Source organism: Myripristis murdjan, chromosome 2, assembly GCF_902150065.1.
Source record: "Myripristis murdjan chromosome 2, fMyrMur1.1, whole genome shotgun sequence".
Classification (NCBI taxonomy): domain Eukaryota; kingdom Metazoa; phylum Chordata; class Actinopteri; order Holocentriformes; family Holocentridae; genus Myripristis; species Myripristis murdjan.
Genome location: NC_043981.1, coordinates 9002698 through 9016742, shown reverse-complemented (window position 1 = coordinate 9016742; position 14045 = coordinate 9002698). Strand labels below are relative to the sequence as shown.

The window sequence follows — 14045 nt, the reverse complement described above, 5'->3', positions numbered from 1 at the left end:
AACCTCTAACCCTGTTCAAAGGTTATGTTGTTAAATACAGAGCTATATATGTCTACTGTTGATCTGCTCTTTTATTTATCTAGGTGTGCACACTTTCAGTTTATTGAGTGAGTGTTTTTCTAAGAACAGCAGTTTGGAATGCAGGTGTTTGTTTATTTTTATCCAAGTCAAGTCTCAAACAAAATGTTGATAAATGAGAGATTCAAGCCAACAAGGCAGTCATCAATTACAACATATTATGCATGACCAACAAGTCCTGACAAAAAAAAAGGTGACATTGAAGCATCACCTCATGTTGGAGCAGCTTGTTTTGCCTGTTGGGTTGTTTAACACAGAGAGATTCAAGGCTGTGTTCAAATAACTCCCCATGCAAATGGCACACACTGAAGGAGAGGAGCTGCTGATTTTGACATCTATCTTTCCCTCTTCCTCCCTGCCTTCTGGCGACAGACTCTTGTGTTAAAGATAAAACACCTTGACAGGAGGCGTAACATGTGCTAGTCAAACCAAGACTGGCATGACAGTTCTGCAGGAGCCGGGGGAAATATCAAAAAGAGTTGAGCCACTGCTGCCGTAGCTCTTCCAAATGTCAGCATCACTGCTAATCATAAACACATCACATGCACCTGGAGGGGAGGGGGAATATGGGAAAGTTCCACTCTGAAGTCCGACTCCAAAGGTTGCATAATACTGAGGCTGTGGAGAGTAAACAGAGAGACACAAGCCACGCTTTCTGTAAACGTTCAACCTGAGTTTCAAGACTGTTCCCTAACGCGCAGGGATCATCTGCTCTACTGCTGGCAAGGAGTTTAGATGCAATGTTTATGTGGGACAGGGGGCAGGAGAGTAATTTTAACTCCTGCTTCAATTTCATTGGAATAAAAAATGCTCAGGTGATATTCAAGCCACCAGAATTTTCAGCATGAAACACAAGTTGAATTTCCCTTAATTCAATATCATAACCTCAAACAGAGGTAATGACATTTGTGGGACTAAATGCTGCATTCTTACAAGCTCACTGAAGCAACTGCATGAAACCAGTCTCCTGGCAGCACTTATTCCAATGTTTTGTTCCTGTTTTGTGGCATGTTGTACTGGTTCAGCATATTTCCTGTACCACTGGGGACATAAAACTGCAATGGTCTCATCTCATGACTCATATTTGCCAAAGACTCAGTTATATTAGCCAACAAATGCAGTTTCTTGCCAACATTAAAGCACTTCCTCCCCATCACTTTTATTTTCTCTGTCAAACACAAAGGTCGACAAGGTCCTTTTCTGTGTGATGACTCACAAGGCCTTCATCTTTTCCTGGTTCTGCAATCCGCTTTCCAGTCCAAAGACGTTCTTTAGCACAATGTAGAGCACACATTGTGCTAAACACACACACACACACACACACACACAGGCTGATACACACACCATGTTCTTCTCATGGCAGGTATCTGGAGAAAGTAACCGTTGAGTGGAAAAAATACAACAGCATATAATGAATCATAAATATGTGTCAGTTTGCATTTTTCACGCATTGTCCTGTCCATCAGTAGGGCTGCAACTATTTATTCACAAGCATTGATGCATTAGTCATAAATCCAGTTGCTCCCATTGCATTGTAATAAAGTAATAAGTAATAAAAATTATTAATCACTCTGATTTTGTCCTGAATCAAAATACAATGCTTTGAATTGAAGCAACCAAGAAGTAATATATCTGTTGTGTCTTTGCAGCTCTATCAAAGTGCATGAATCAGAAAGACTCAAAGGAATGAACAGACTTCAACTCTTGAGGAACAATTTGAAAAAGATTTAATATTGTAGCCAATACATTTGAGCTGAAATGGACTTAATCAAGGTTCCAAGACATGTATTATCAAATAATGGCATCACGAACAGAATGGATCTTTCATTTTTCAAGCCTTTACGCAAACGGCATATAAATGAGTTTTGTTTTTTTTTTTTTTTTTTCCTTACCACGGTATTATGCCTGGAATTCATTATACTGCATGTGCTTAAGGGGTTAAATCCAGGGGTGAACTGTCCTAAATTCCTGGTGTGGGATAGGACTTTCTCAGGGGAAAAAACAATCCTCTGTTGCAGAGTAAGTGAGGCGTTTGCCTTGCTTGCACAGCAACAGCAGCGTGTTTGGAATAAATAGAGGAAGAACTGGGTAGTTCAGAGTGCCACCTACAGAAAGTCAAACTTCATCAACAGAGAAGCCAGGGAAATGATGTGTATTATTACTTAAAACAAAGGCATAGGTCAGATCTTCCTCCATGGGTAATTAATACCTACAAATCTCATTTCAAATATACAGCATTAAATTATGTGTGTCTCTCAATCCATAATATATATTATTGGAGGCTGTAAGGAATGAAGAGTTAACTGTATTTATACTGCTTTAAAACATAAAATCCAGCATGTATCAAAGTGACTTACAAAATAAGAGCTAGCAAATCAAGCAAAAAAAGATAGAAAACAAGGATGTCAAAATCATTTAACATCAACAGCAAAATTAAGGGCAGGGAGTGCATGGTTAAAAGCACAAATTAAAAGCAATGGAGCATAAAAGAACACATGGTAGTCAGTTAACAAAATATTTTTAAACATATATACAATTGCATTTATGCAAAAATACACAGTTTCAAGAATACACAGACAAATACAAAATCCATCAGGACCAGCCGAAGCCTTGCACCATGCAGTACGAGCTAAATACAGACTCATTAGTCAGTGATGAAAGATGTTGTCATCCAGTACTCTGTCGTTTGGTGCAACTACCTAAAATGAAACTAGAAATTACTACTAGAGTAGAAGTATTGCTGCTCCAAGGGCGCGGGAAGGGTGGTGCTGAGGGTGCTGCAGCACCCCCTGCTGAGGAGGGGTGGAATAAATGTCAAATTAATTTTACCACATTTCAAAGTCATTTTCTTTTGAAAATGACTTGATTGTGGCAGTCACTTAGGGTGTGGACAGGGGGAGAAAGTAAAACGTGTATTAATCTACTGCACCTAATGCAAGGAAAACGAAAAACATGTAAAACGCGTGCAGAGGGGCAATCACGCCGAGACACATCACCGGTGGAGTTCTCATCTGGCCTGAAAATTAAGATCCGACCCGAACCGGGCCCGACTGGGCCAGCCCGAGGCCCTACCCGACCCGACTAATTAGCTGAACTTTAGGCCCGACAGTCCGATAAAGCCCGAAAAAAAAATCGCCAAATTCGCCATTATTTAGCAGCGCCGGTCGGCCGCGGCACCGGGGCACCATCAGTCGGTATCAGGCGGGCCGGCCGCACATGCCGTGGCACTGATGGTGCCACGGCATGTGCGGATCAATACGGTAGTCTAGAAAACTGGAGATTTTTTTTTTTCTCGTGCGCCCCCAAGTAGATTGCGCCCTGGGCAGTTGCACTGCCCATAGCAGAAACCGTCCCTGCTGCCGAGTCTGCCAGCACAGCGGGATACTGCTGCAACTCTCTCTCACTTGTTTGCGCTGCGCTCGCACAGCTGGTTGTCTGTCACTGAATGTTTAGCCTCCAAATCCAATCCAGTCCCCCCCCCCCCCCCCCCCCCCCCCCCCCATACGCAGCACCCCCTGGCAAAAAGTAGTTCCCGCGCGCATGTGCTGCTCTGTTGATATTTTATGTAAGGAGGAGTAGGAGAAGTACTACTGAAAAAAAAAAAAACTGACTTAAACCGTTCTTCATTTAAAATGTAAGTTATTCGGTTACTTTTTAGAGACAAGAACTTTGTTACATGTGATCTTTTCCAAGCAAGTCTTAAAGGATGTACAAAGTTCAAACTAGATTCTTTGAACTGGAATTTGGACATTTAAAAAAAAGTACACCAGCAAGGGCAGATTTCTCTTCTCATTTCTGCTGGCTGACCATTCACTGTGAAAGACTCCACAATTTGTTATCCTCAAAGAGACCCAAAAAGGATGTGATTTAAAAAACTGAACTAAATGAAAAATGTTCTTGAGTAAGAGAAAAATTACTAATGTTAAAAAATATGCAGGCAAGGATGCCACACATTTTCTCAGTTATGGTAACAGGAGTCAACACAATTGGTTACATACAAATCTCAGCAGGAAAGGCAAAGACAACTTGGTGATAACCATTATGCGGTTTCACTCACTGCCTTGATGTGTTCAATCATCAGCTCAACCTGAGGAGACTGTGCAGTATGTTAGCTGTGGAAACATGTACGCATTGGCCGAGAATCGAACTCATACCGGGCTGCGGAGACTTGTTTGGCTTTCCCTCTCTTTTTCTAAACCATGCTGCTAAACCATTTAGGATGTAATGCGCTCTTCAGCCGCGGTGGCGCTGTTGCCGCTTCAGCTGCGTCTTTCTATTGGCCTTACTGAGCGACTGGGGAACAACGGCGCCAGTTCGATTCCCGCCGGCATCAAGCTTTTCAGCCTCCACCTCAAACTGTGGCCTCTTTTGCACAACAAAAGGTAAAAACTTTTAAACAAATGACAAGGAAAATAATGGCAGAATACGTATGCTGCCTCAGTTTATGGATCTGAGTTTGTGTTGACTGACATTGATTTGTGGGCTTTTCTCTAGTGTATGAACTTAAAATTGCCTTAACTGATGAAGCAAGTATTTTATCTTTTTTTTTTTTTTTTTTTTTTTTTAATTTTGACAAATCACATTGTTTCCCATTTATGTCTTAGCCTTGGGATGTTACATACTGATGTTTGTCTGTTTTGTTGTCTGTCTTGTGGCCTGAGTAGGTTTTTGGGTTATTGTCAGCATGGGTTTCACTTGGAGCATTGGTCCGGTTTCTCCCTCACACCTGTTCTGGAATTCTCTCACCTCTCACCTCTCTCTCACTTGACCTCCTGCGTTTCTCCCCCTTGCTTATCCATAATTGCAGGAAGGAGTTTGGTCCTGGTTTACTCTTGAGGCAACAGCTTCAATTCACAGACATATCAACCCAGCATGAACCATCATTCAACTTTCACTCTTCACAGTCCAAGTCACCACATCAGCAGTTGCTGGACTTTGACTAACAAAGTTTAGAGTGCAGGACAGAAACCAGAAGGAGAGTAAACTCCCAGACCTTCACCCTCCGGGAAAGACACTGCTGTTACTGTCACACAGAGCTTCTCCTCATGCAACATACAACAGAGACAATGATGATGATGATCTCATTTCAGTACTCCTCCGTCTCTGACATGGAGAAGAGGGAGGGCAGCAGAAAGAAAAGACCAGTCTTGAGACTTATGTATACACTCATTCCATTTATTTGTTTTCATGTTTCACAAACACATTTTTTTTTTTTATCAGCCATTGTTTTCATGCCTTTAATAACAGCATTCACAGCCATCCACATTGAGTACGTTTGATTTCATTCATTATCAATTTCTAATGCCATTAAATATCAGCATTGATGTTACAGATTGTTCAATTTACATATAAATCACTTGTAGTGGTACTGATACAACATGACACACATTTGCCTTTTCTCTTTATACATTTTATCTTTTGTCAAACAAAATGTCTGATGTACAGGAGGAATGATTTTATCAAAGAAAACAAAAGCACCAGGCAGAAGTAAAAAGCATTATACATTTCAAACCGAATTCCTGAGGATTCCAAGCTTCATTATTATAGAAATAAAAAGGAAACATGTCAGTGATGTGGAGGAAAAGTTCAATTTTGAATCAACTACAACACAGGCAAAATGCTCCAGATTTATTAGCTGACAATGAGTTGTGTTTATAAGAGGCGTAGAGCTGGCAGATGAGAATTCCACATGGAAGGCCCAGAGTCATAAGTTTGGTTTTTCCTCAGAGGGTTTTTAGCACATAGCAACATGGCTGAAAATATAATGTTTAACCACACAAAGTTGAACACTAACAATAGAACTACGATCTTTCGCTCTATGTAGATTCAGATGAATTATGATTCACTAACTGGTGGTTTTGATTGAGTAACATTTTTATATTTACTTATTCTCTAATGTATCACTTAGATTTGAGAGTGTAATCCACAACTAGAATCAAGGATTCACTTATGACTTTTAGGCAAAGACTTATATCCGTTAACTAAACACTTTGAGTATTGTAAGACAATTCTTTTCCTTCTCAAATGTGAGAAAAATGATCAGACAATAGAATCAACACTATAACAGTATATATAGCTGTATTTCTAACCCTTTTTTGTGATTCCAATGTGCTTTGCCTCCTTGGTGCGTTATGTGATTTATCGATTTTCTGCATAATAAAGGGTTGCACTCGTCAGGTCTTACTTTTTCATTGCTCTACATTTTGGCAACACAGAACATTTTTGTCTCTACATGACTACAGCCCTCGAGGTGTACTTGTATCATATTGTCATACAACAATCATTGAACAGAGCATGCCTCCCGATGGCAGCTAACGATGCTTCGTTACACCCGACTGCAGTACAGCCACTGAATTGTGACAACGGCTATAATAGCATGGGTCAAAAGCACACTATTTTCGATGCTCCGACAACTCCTCGGTAGTATAGTGGTGAGTATCCCCGCCTGTCACGCGGGAGACCGGGGTTCGATTCCCCGCCGGGGAGAGCGGATCTTTTTCGTCTGATTCTGTTTATGCTTGGTGTTTTACAATCAATTCATTTTGTTTTTTGTAGTAACCACTGCAATATGGGTTAATTATCACTATTCTATTGGGTGCCTAGATAATATGTGCCTCTTTTATCGAGGAGAAAGTGAAGAAAATTGTAATCCTGCCCCTTTCCTTGCATCTGTTCACACAAAAATGGTACAGAAAGTCAGACGAATCATACCAAGCCGCGATTCTGTGTTAGGACTTTGAATCCGTTTGCCTAAAAGATTCAAGGATGCAAGGATTTTTATTTGTCATATTTATTTGTCATATTCACATGAAAAGGTACAAAACTAAGTACTGAGGTCCCGGTGAGCAACTAAAAACATACAGCAAGAAAGAGACATACACGTTTAAAAACATAATAAATAGTAAAGTAATAAAAAAAATCACAGGTAGCAGCAGACATTCAATGTATTGCACACCTCAGAATTGCAATTGCACACCTCAGAATTGCTAATAAATGACTAAATAATAAAGCACTCATATTTGACAGTATATAATTCCATGCAAAAACTGTGCAAACTAATATTCTTTGTGTGTTAATTTCAATCCTCCAATATAGCTCAAATTTATTTACTTAAAACACTTGCACAAGTTATTGAGATTACGTATTCTAATTTGCACTCCTTCAACAGCCACCATCTAGTAGTTAACCAGCTTAATGGTGCCATCCTGTGGCCACTAGCAGCAACTGCATTATTCACCTATTCAACTCAAACAAGGTGCTCTTATTTAAATCTTTAATATTACGTTTTCAAGATAGAAAGCCACACATTACGGACTATTCATGTTGACATGAGGAGACAACAAAAATATAAATTTCATTGAGCATACAAAGGCAGGTGGCAAAAGAAGCCAGGTAAAAAAAAAAAAAATAATAAAATGGATCAGTTGTGTCATTAATGGCAGAGTAAGGAAAGCATGTTGCGCACTCTAGCTCCATATGCACATCTCTCTTGTGTAGATGCCTTTTCAGTCCTCAAGCCTTCTTCGAGATCAGTAAAATTTGTTAAATGTAAACATTAGTGCACTGTTCAAATATTCAAGAGTAGGACACTGTACAGCAGAACTCATGTTTACAGGCGGTTATATTTTCCGAGATGAATAAAATAATGTTTTGCCTCGTGCTCCTCTGCCCAAAACACTACAGAAATCACGATATGCATTTAAAAAAAAAAAGAAAAGAAAGAAAGAAAGAAAAACATGTATGCATTGGCCGGGAATCGAACCCGGGCCTCCCGCGTGGCAGGCGAGAATTCTACCACTGAACCACCAATGCTTACGAAAGACTACAGACATGCCCCAACATCATAACTTTGGGTTTCTCCACCGTAATTCACACCGTTCTGCAGCGTCCTGGTGCCGATGCTCGTACTATCCATGGCACTTCAGAAAGGACCCATTTCGGCATCGCTTCGTGCAGCTTTCTGGAGAACCGCTCAGACACTCAACTTCACACACACACACACACACACACACACACACACACACACACACACACACACACACACACACACACACACAGCACTGCCTTAGGATGGTGCTCGAAAAAATTCAAGTAACTTTGCAATCAGAGAAATTCCTTCCATCTTAGTTAGATAGCGGCATGACTGACGTGACGTTACAGGTGCGGCAATCAAAAGATGAGCATTATTGTCGTGCTTGCTTGACTTTGATGTCACTACAAAGGGGAGAAAAAAGAAAACATTGACGCCCAACGTGGGGCTCGAACCCACGACCCTGAGATTAAGAGTCTCATGCTCTACCGACTGAGCTAGCCGGGCTGTATGCGTCTTTTCACCAGCCCCTTTTATATCCGTTTTATATTTCATATCAGTTACTTCGGTTAATTCTTGTAAAGCAACATTGAAATTAACATTAACACTGACACCTTTTGAAAATACAGTATATTGTAAAAACCATCAATGGTGTTTAAGATTCATACTGAAGCTGTGACCTGTACATTTCCTGCACAGAGCTCAGATGCTGGAGCTGTACTGAACTGAAATTGCTCTATTATTCCCATTATTATTGTGACTTTTATGCTTTATGTCAGGGGTCACCAATCTTGTGCCATGGAGGGCCGAGAGGCTGGTTTTCATTCCAACCAAGACCTCCACCAGGTGATTTCACTGATCACCTCACCTTGTATCAGAAAGGAGAAGCTAATCAGTGAAATCACCTGGTGGGGGTCTTGGTTGGAATGAAAACCTGCAGCCTCTCGGCCTCCATGGCACATGATTGGTGACCCCTGCTTTATGTGTCCAAGGAGACGTCAGTCAGCATGACATGTCACGTATGATGGAAATCTCAGGCCTATCACGTTTCATTCATTCATCAAAACGGAGGGAAAATATCTCGTTTTCACGAGAAAACGGAGGAAAATTATCTCGTTATCACGAGAAAACGGAGGAAAATTATCTCGTTATCACGGGAAAACGGAGGAAAATTATCTCGTTATCACGGGAAAACGGAGGAAAATTATCTCGTTATCACGAGAAAACGGAGGAATTATCTCGTTATCACGAGAAAACGGAGGATTGTTACAATATGTATACAACAGATAATATTTTGAATGCAAAAGGATCTATGAACAAAATACACTGGTGTTAGTTAAATATGACCTCTTAACTTCAGCTCGGCCAGGACGAATTTCATAAGATATATCTCTTGTGTAATATTATTAAATTAAATGTTTAATTTTAGCTTTGTGTATGTGAATTCACAAATTATAGAGAAGCGACACTTTCTTACAGGCCTACCAGCTGGAGGGAATTATCTAATAAAATGAAGACTATGTTGTTAACAGCTACCGTGGGTCAACACTCCCACTCTTACATGGGCCTTCTGCAAAATGCTGTTAATATGCTTAGTGAGGAGGTACTGAAGAACAAGAACTTGCCTAGACTGCCTAGGATGCAACAATAACTTCCACTGTTCATTGTGTTAGCTCCCGATTCTTTTGTTGAAAGCCCAAGAACAGACCGGAGTCAGTCTTCAATTTTCTGATGCAATATTTATTATGGTCCAGGGTTTCCTCCAGGATTTTTTGAAACTGCGGCCCCGAAAACTCCTGGGTGTGGCTCGGGGTTTACTTGGTGCTGACTGGATTTACTCACGGCGCGATGTGGTGTCAACAGAAAGCAAACAGCCGGGCGCTAGGCGTCCCTAGCAACACGGCCAACACTACCAAGCTAACGCTAACGTGCTAGCTAACGTTAGCTAACAGTAACAACACACTTTTTAGACGGCATTTTTAGGGACGCTAACGTTTGCTTTAGGGAATGTTAGCGCTAACAACAGGCTTTTTTAACAACACGCTTTTTGATGCCCCGGTCATGGTCGCACAACCGCCCGGTAACTTTACAGGAACGTCCTCTCACTCGGCCCTCCAAGTGGAGACACGGCAGGTGAGAGGGGCGAGCCAGAGGACGTTCCTGTAGCAGCTCCTGCCCCCCAGATACTACCAGGAACACTGCAGAAGCCCCAGCCACAAGCCATCCACAACCCGAAAAAGCTCCAGCCCCGTCATGTCATATTTGGCTTTGACTATGACTGAACATTTGCTCTCACTTTAAGGAAAACAATATCTTTATATATATTATAAATATATATATATATACGATATATTAATATATATCGTATATATCGGGATATGACTTTTGGTCCATATCGCCCAGCCCTACTGTCGGTCGCAATGCAATGTTAACATTAATAACACTAGGGTCGTTTTCACAGGCTTGAACAAAAAATGGATTAAACTTAATCTTGCTTAGGTACCTTGCTCTCGCCCTTTTCTCTCCCTCTGCTTTTTACCGCCTCCACTCTTGAGCGCGCAGCAGTAGCACAAAGCAGGCGGGTGATAACTCCGGTGCGTTTTCAAAATAAAATTAATTGCAACGTAGTGTAACATGTCGTGATATTTATCATTTAAAACTCTGATCATAGTAAGTATATGTGCGCAAATATATGCTATGTGTGTATATAGGGTCGTTTTCACAGGTCATTCATACAATATACTTTAAATTGTGTTAACGCCCGAGGAAAAAAAAAAAAAAAAAAAAAAAAATCATCATTCCCAAGCCGTGGCGGCTTTTATTTAGCCGTGGCGGCGCCACGATCAATTACATGCAGCGGAAACCCTGCTGGTCACATATAAAGCAAGGCAGCGCTGGTCTCAGTGTGACAGAGCTCCTGCAGGAGCTCTGTCAGAATGAGCCCCGATATCAGGAAATGATACACATTTATGTTCTTCGGCTTGGGCCTGCCCGTACATAGGTTGGACTTAAACGCAACCGAGAATAATTGGCCAGTTACCTGACGTGGACAGGCCAACCACTGTCCATGCCTTGTTTCTGGAATGTGCTATGCTATGTGTGTGAATTGTTGACTGGGCGTGTATCTAATGCAACAGACCTAAATAACAAGATAGAGAAAGTACATCTGGCTCCTGCTGTGTCTATCCTCTGCTTAGCAGCCAAGCTGCCCTGGACTATGTAATAAATTGGATAATGCAAGAAACATTGAACTATACGGCCAATTGTAACAATTGTGCAAAATCTAAACTGCATGTCTGAATGTATTGCACAGACAAGACCCCTGCAATCAAGTGGCAATGCAAATTTCTGACTCTGTCTGATCCCCTGTTCTTTTTCAGCACTGATGGCTCCAGGGCCACTTCCATAAGCATTATTATGTGTAATAACCTCACACATTAATCTGTTATGAAATGAGAGAACACGTTTTGATGCAGACCACAGCCTTGTACAGTGGTGTAAAGGCAAGAAGGGTCATGGAAGCTGATTCCTGACAATACATGATGTCCAGCTTTATCTGTAATGTACCTACACCCACATAAGCGATGCAGGGGACCACCGAGAATGCAGCCACGCCATCTCGACAGTATTACGTATTTATTGAGGAACATAAAAGAAAAATATCTGCCCCGTGTGAGGCTCGAACTCACGACCTTCAGATTATGAGACTGACGCGCTGCCTACTGCGCCAACGAGGCTCGGGAAACGCCACAACCGCATGTCTCATGGTAAGACACTTTCCCCTGACAGGAAGTGTGCTCCTGAGTGGTGTTTTTCACGGTTTAAGGCAACTTACTCAAACAGAATATGCACCTATCATGCACCTCCTTCTGTATCCAGTCATAAAAAGTGTGAAGTACCAGGGTTGGATCTGATAGGTATCAGCACGGTGCCAGGGGTCTCCATCTGTCACCTGTACTTTGGACGCCACGACCGTCGCAGCAGACGGTGGCAAAGTTCCAACAGGGAGTTGAAATAACTTGACAAACTCATGTAAGGAAAAAAAACATCTGCCCCGTGTGAGGCTCGAACTCACGACCTTCAGATTATGAGACTGACGCGCTGCCTACTGCGCCAACGAGGCTCGGGAAACGCCACAACCGGATGTCTCATGGTAAGACACTTTCCCCTGGCAGGAAATGTACTCCTGACTGGTCTTTTCTTCTATTTAGGGCAATTTACTGGAACAGAACATGCACATATCTTGCACCAAAAGGTATCCCCTTCTGTATCCAGCCATATAAAGTTTGAAACAAAATGTTTTGTACCAGGGTTGGACCTAATGGGTACCAGTACGGTGCCAGGGGTCGCCATCTGACCTGTTCTTTGGACGCTACGACTCATGCAGCAGACGGTGGCAAACGTCCTACTAGGAGGTTAAATACCTTGACAGAATCACATAAAGAAAAAAAAAAAAAAACATCTGCCCCGTGTGAGGCTCGAACTCACGACCTTCAGATTATGAGACTGACGCGCTGCCTACTGCGCCAACGAGGCTCGAAATACATCTGAACAGGAAGTATTTATAAAGGAAGCTAAGAATACAAAATGGTCACTTAACAGAAATACACGCAGAACGCATCCCACCACATAAACATGGAGATTCAAATACCCTATACGATCGCCCTTATTAAATAGCGCTAACGCTTTTGCTCGTACTGGTCCACAACACATCATCACACCGCATTTAACTGAGCAACACAGATGATAGGGAAAAATACAAAAGTCACTTGCAGTTCCCATCCTTGTCCACTGGGTGGAGACAAAGCGCTGCCAGTGAAACTTCAAACGGGATTCGGGCCTACACAAGTTACACTTAAACTTCGAGTTTTGGGGAACGAGAGTTTCCATTTCGACATATTCCATATTAGCAATGATACAACTTCTAGAAGTAAATCCTCAAAACTAGACGCATGACCGAGGCAGACTCCATAAAAATAAATACCAAGTTACAGCTGCGAGGCGGCCGCACCACCAATCGCCAGGCTTACTCTCGACTGTTCAAAACATTTAATGCAGTAAATATTTGGAATGAACACCATCACCACATAAACACATGCATAAAACATAAAATAGCCGATACAAACGCCTTTACAGTATAATGTTATAAGTTTTGCTTGTACTGGTCGAAAACACAAATCAGACGCTTAAGTTACTTGCAGTTCCTGTCATTGACCACTAGGAGGACACAAAGCGCTTCGAAAACCAAAAACGGGATTTAGGCCTTCACAGGTTATAATTAAACGTCGAGTTTCTGGAAAAGGGGGTTTTCATGTCGATATTTTAAATTGTGGCTACTATGACTACCTTTACTTCTGTCAATATTTCCACAAATCTAGAGTCATCACCGAGGCACACAACATAAAAAACAAATACTAAGTTACCGCTGCGAGAAGGCCGCACCACGAATCACCAATGGTCACCTGACGCTAAATTATTCTCGACTGTTCAAAACATTTAACACATTAAATAAACACAGAAAAGAAAAACGAACCTACAAAACAGACGTCAACAAGCACTCACCAATTTCTTCCGTTTTTTCTTTTCTTTTCCTTTAAGAAAACCTAAATTAAGTCCAACTTTGACGGCGATTTGCGTTAAAAACCTGCATAAACAGTGACTTCCATCGAGCGACAGGTGTTTTTCTCTCCGGCTCTGGCGTCTGTTAGGAAGCATCCAGACTCCGAGGCGCCTGCAGCCAGCAGCCAATCAGATCGCGGAGCGTTAATTGGACACACGAACGGGACGAGTGTGTGCGGTGATGGGAAGATGGACGAAGTCGCGTGATTTCTAATGAAAATAGTGAAAAAATATGCGCTTAAAATATGGATTAAGACCGGAAAAATTGTTGACTTAATTAAAACGGCCTACATTGTGAACTAAAACTATCATCAGTCTAAATCAGTTTAGTTTAATATCAGATAAACAGAAATAGAGAAGATGAGGTTTGTGGCTGTTATTGGCTCAGATTTAAGTTTAATCATTTCACTTTGATGTGAGTGTGTCATCGCTACTGATTAAAACTAACATATGGGTCTATCTCACAAATGACTTACGAATGAAAAGGTTGATTTAGTGCCTTAATAATGAGCGCAGGAATTGACAAATATAAACAACA

At 41.5% G+C, this 14045-nt stretch overlaps 6 non-coding genes across 6 annotated transcripts; 1 reads left to right on the top strand and 5 right to left on the bottom strand.

The window, feature by feature from the left end:
* The first annotated feature begins 6492 nt into the window (after window positions 1-6492).
* trnad-guc (transfer RNA aspartic acid (anticodon GUC)) lies at window positions 6493-6564 on the top strand. Its single transcript has one exon. It is a non-coding gene; the product is annotated as a tRNA-Asp (tRNA).
* A 1255-nt stretch (window positions 6565-7819) lies between these two features.
* Window positions 7820-7890, bottom strand: trnag-gcc (transfer RNA glycine (anticodon GCC)). The gene has a single exon. It is a non-coding gene; the product is annotated as a tRNA-Gly (tRNA).
* Window positions 7891-8322: 432 nt separating this feature from the next.
* Window positions 8323-8395, bottom strand: trnak-cuu (transfer RNA lysine (anticodon CUU)). Its single transcript has one exon. It is a non-coding gene; the product is annotated as a tRNA-Lys (tRNA).
* Window positions 8396-11552: 3157 nt separating this feature from the next.
* trnam-cau (transfer RNA methionine (anticodon CAU)) lies at window positions 11553-11625 on the bottom strand. Its single transcript has one exon. It is a non-coding gene; the product is annotated as a tRNA-Met (tRNA).
* A 313-nt stretch (window positions 11626-11938) lies between these two features.
* Window positions 11939-12011, bottom strand: trnam-cau (transfer RNA methionine (anticodon CAU)). The gene has a single exon. It is a non-coding gene; the product is annotated as a tRNA-Met (tRNA).
* Window positions 12012-12351: 340 nt separating this feature from the next.
* Window positions 12352-12424, bottom strand: trnam-cau (transfer RNA methionine (anticodon CAU)). The gene has a single exon. It is a non-coding gene; the product is annotated as a tRNA-Met (tRNA).
* Window positions 12425-14045: the final 1621 nt, after the last annotated feature.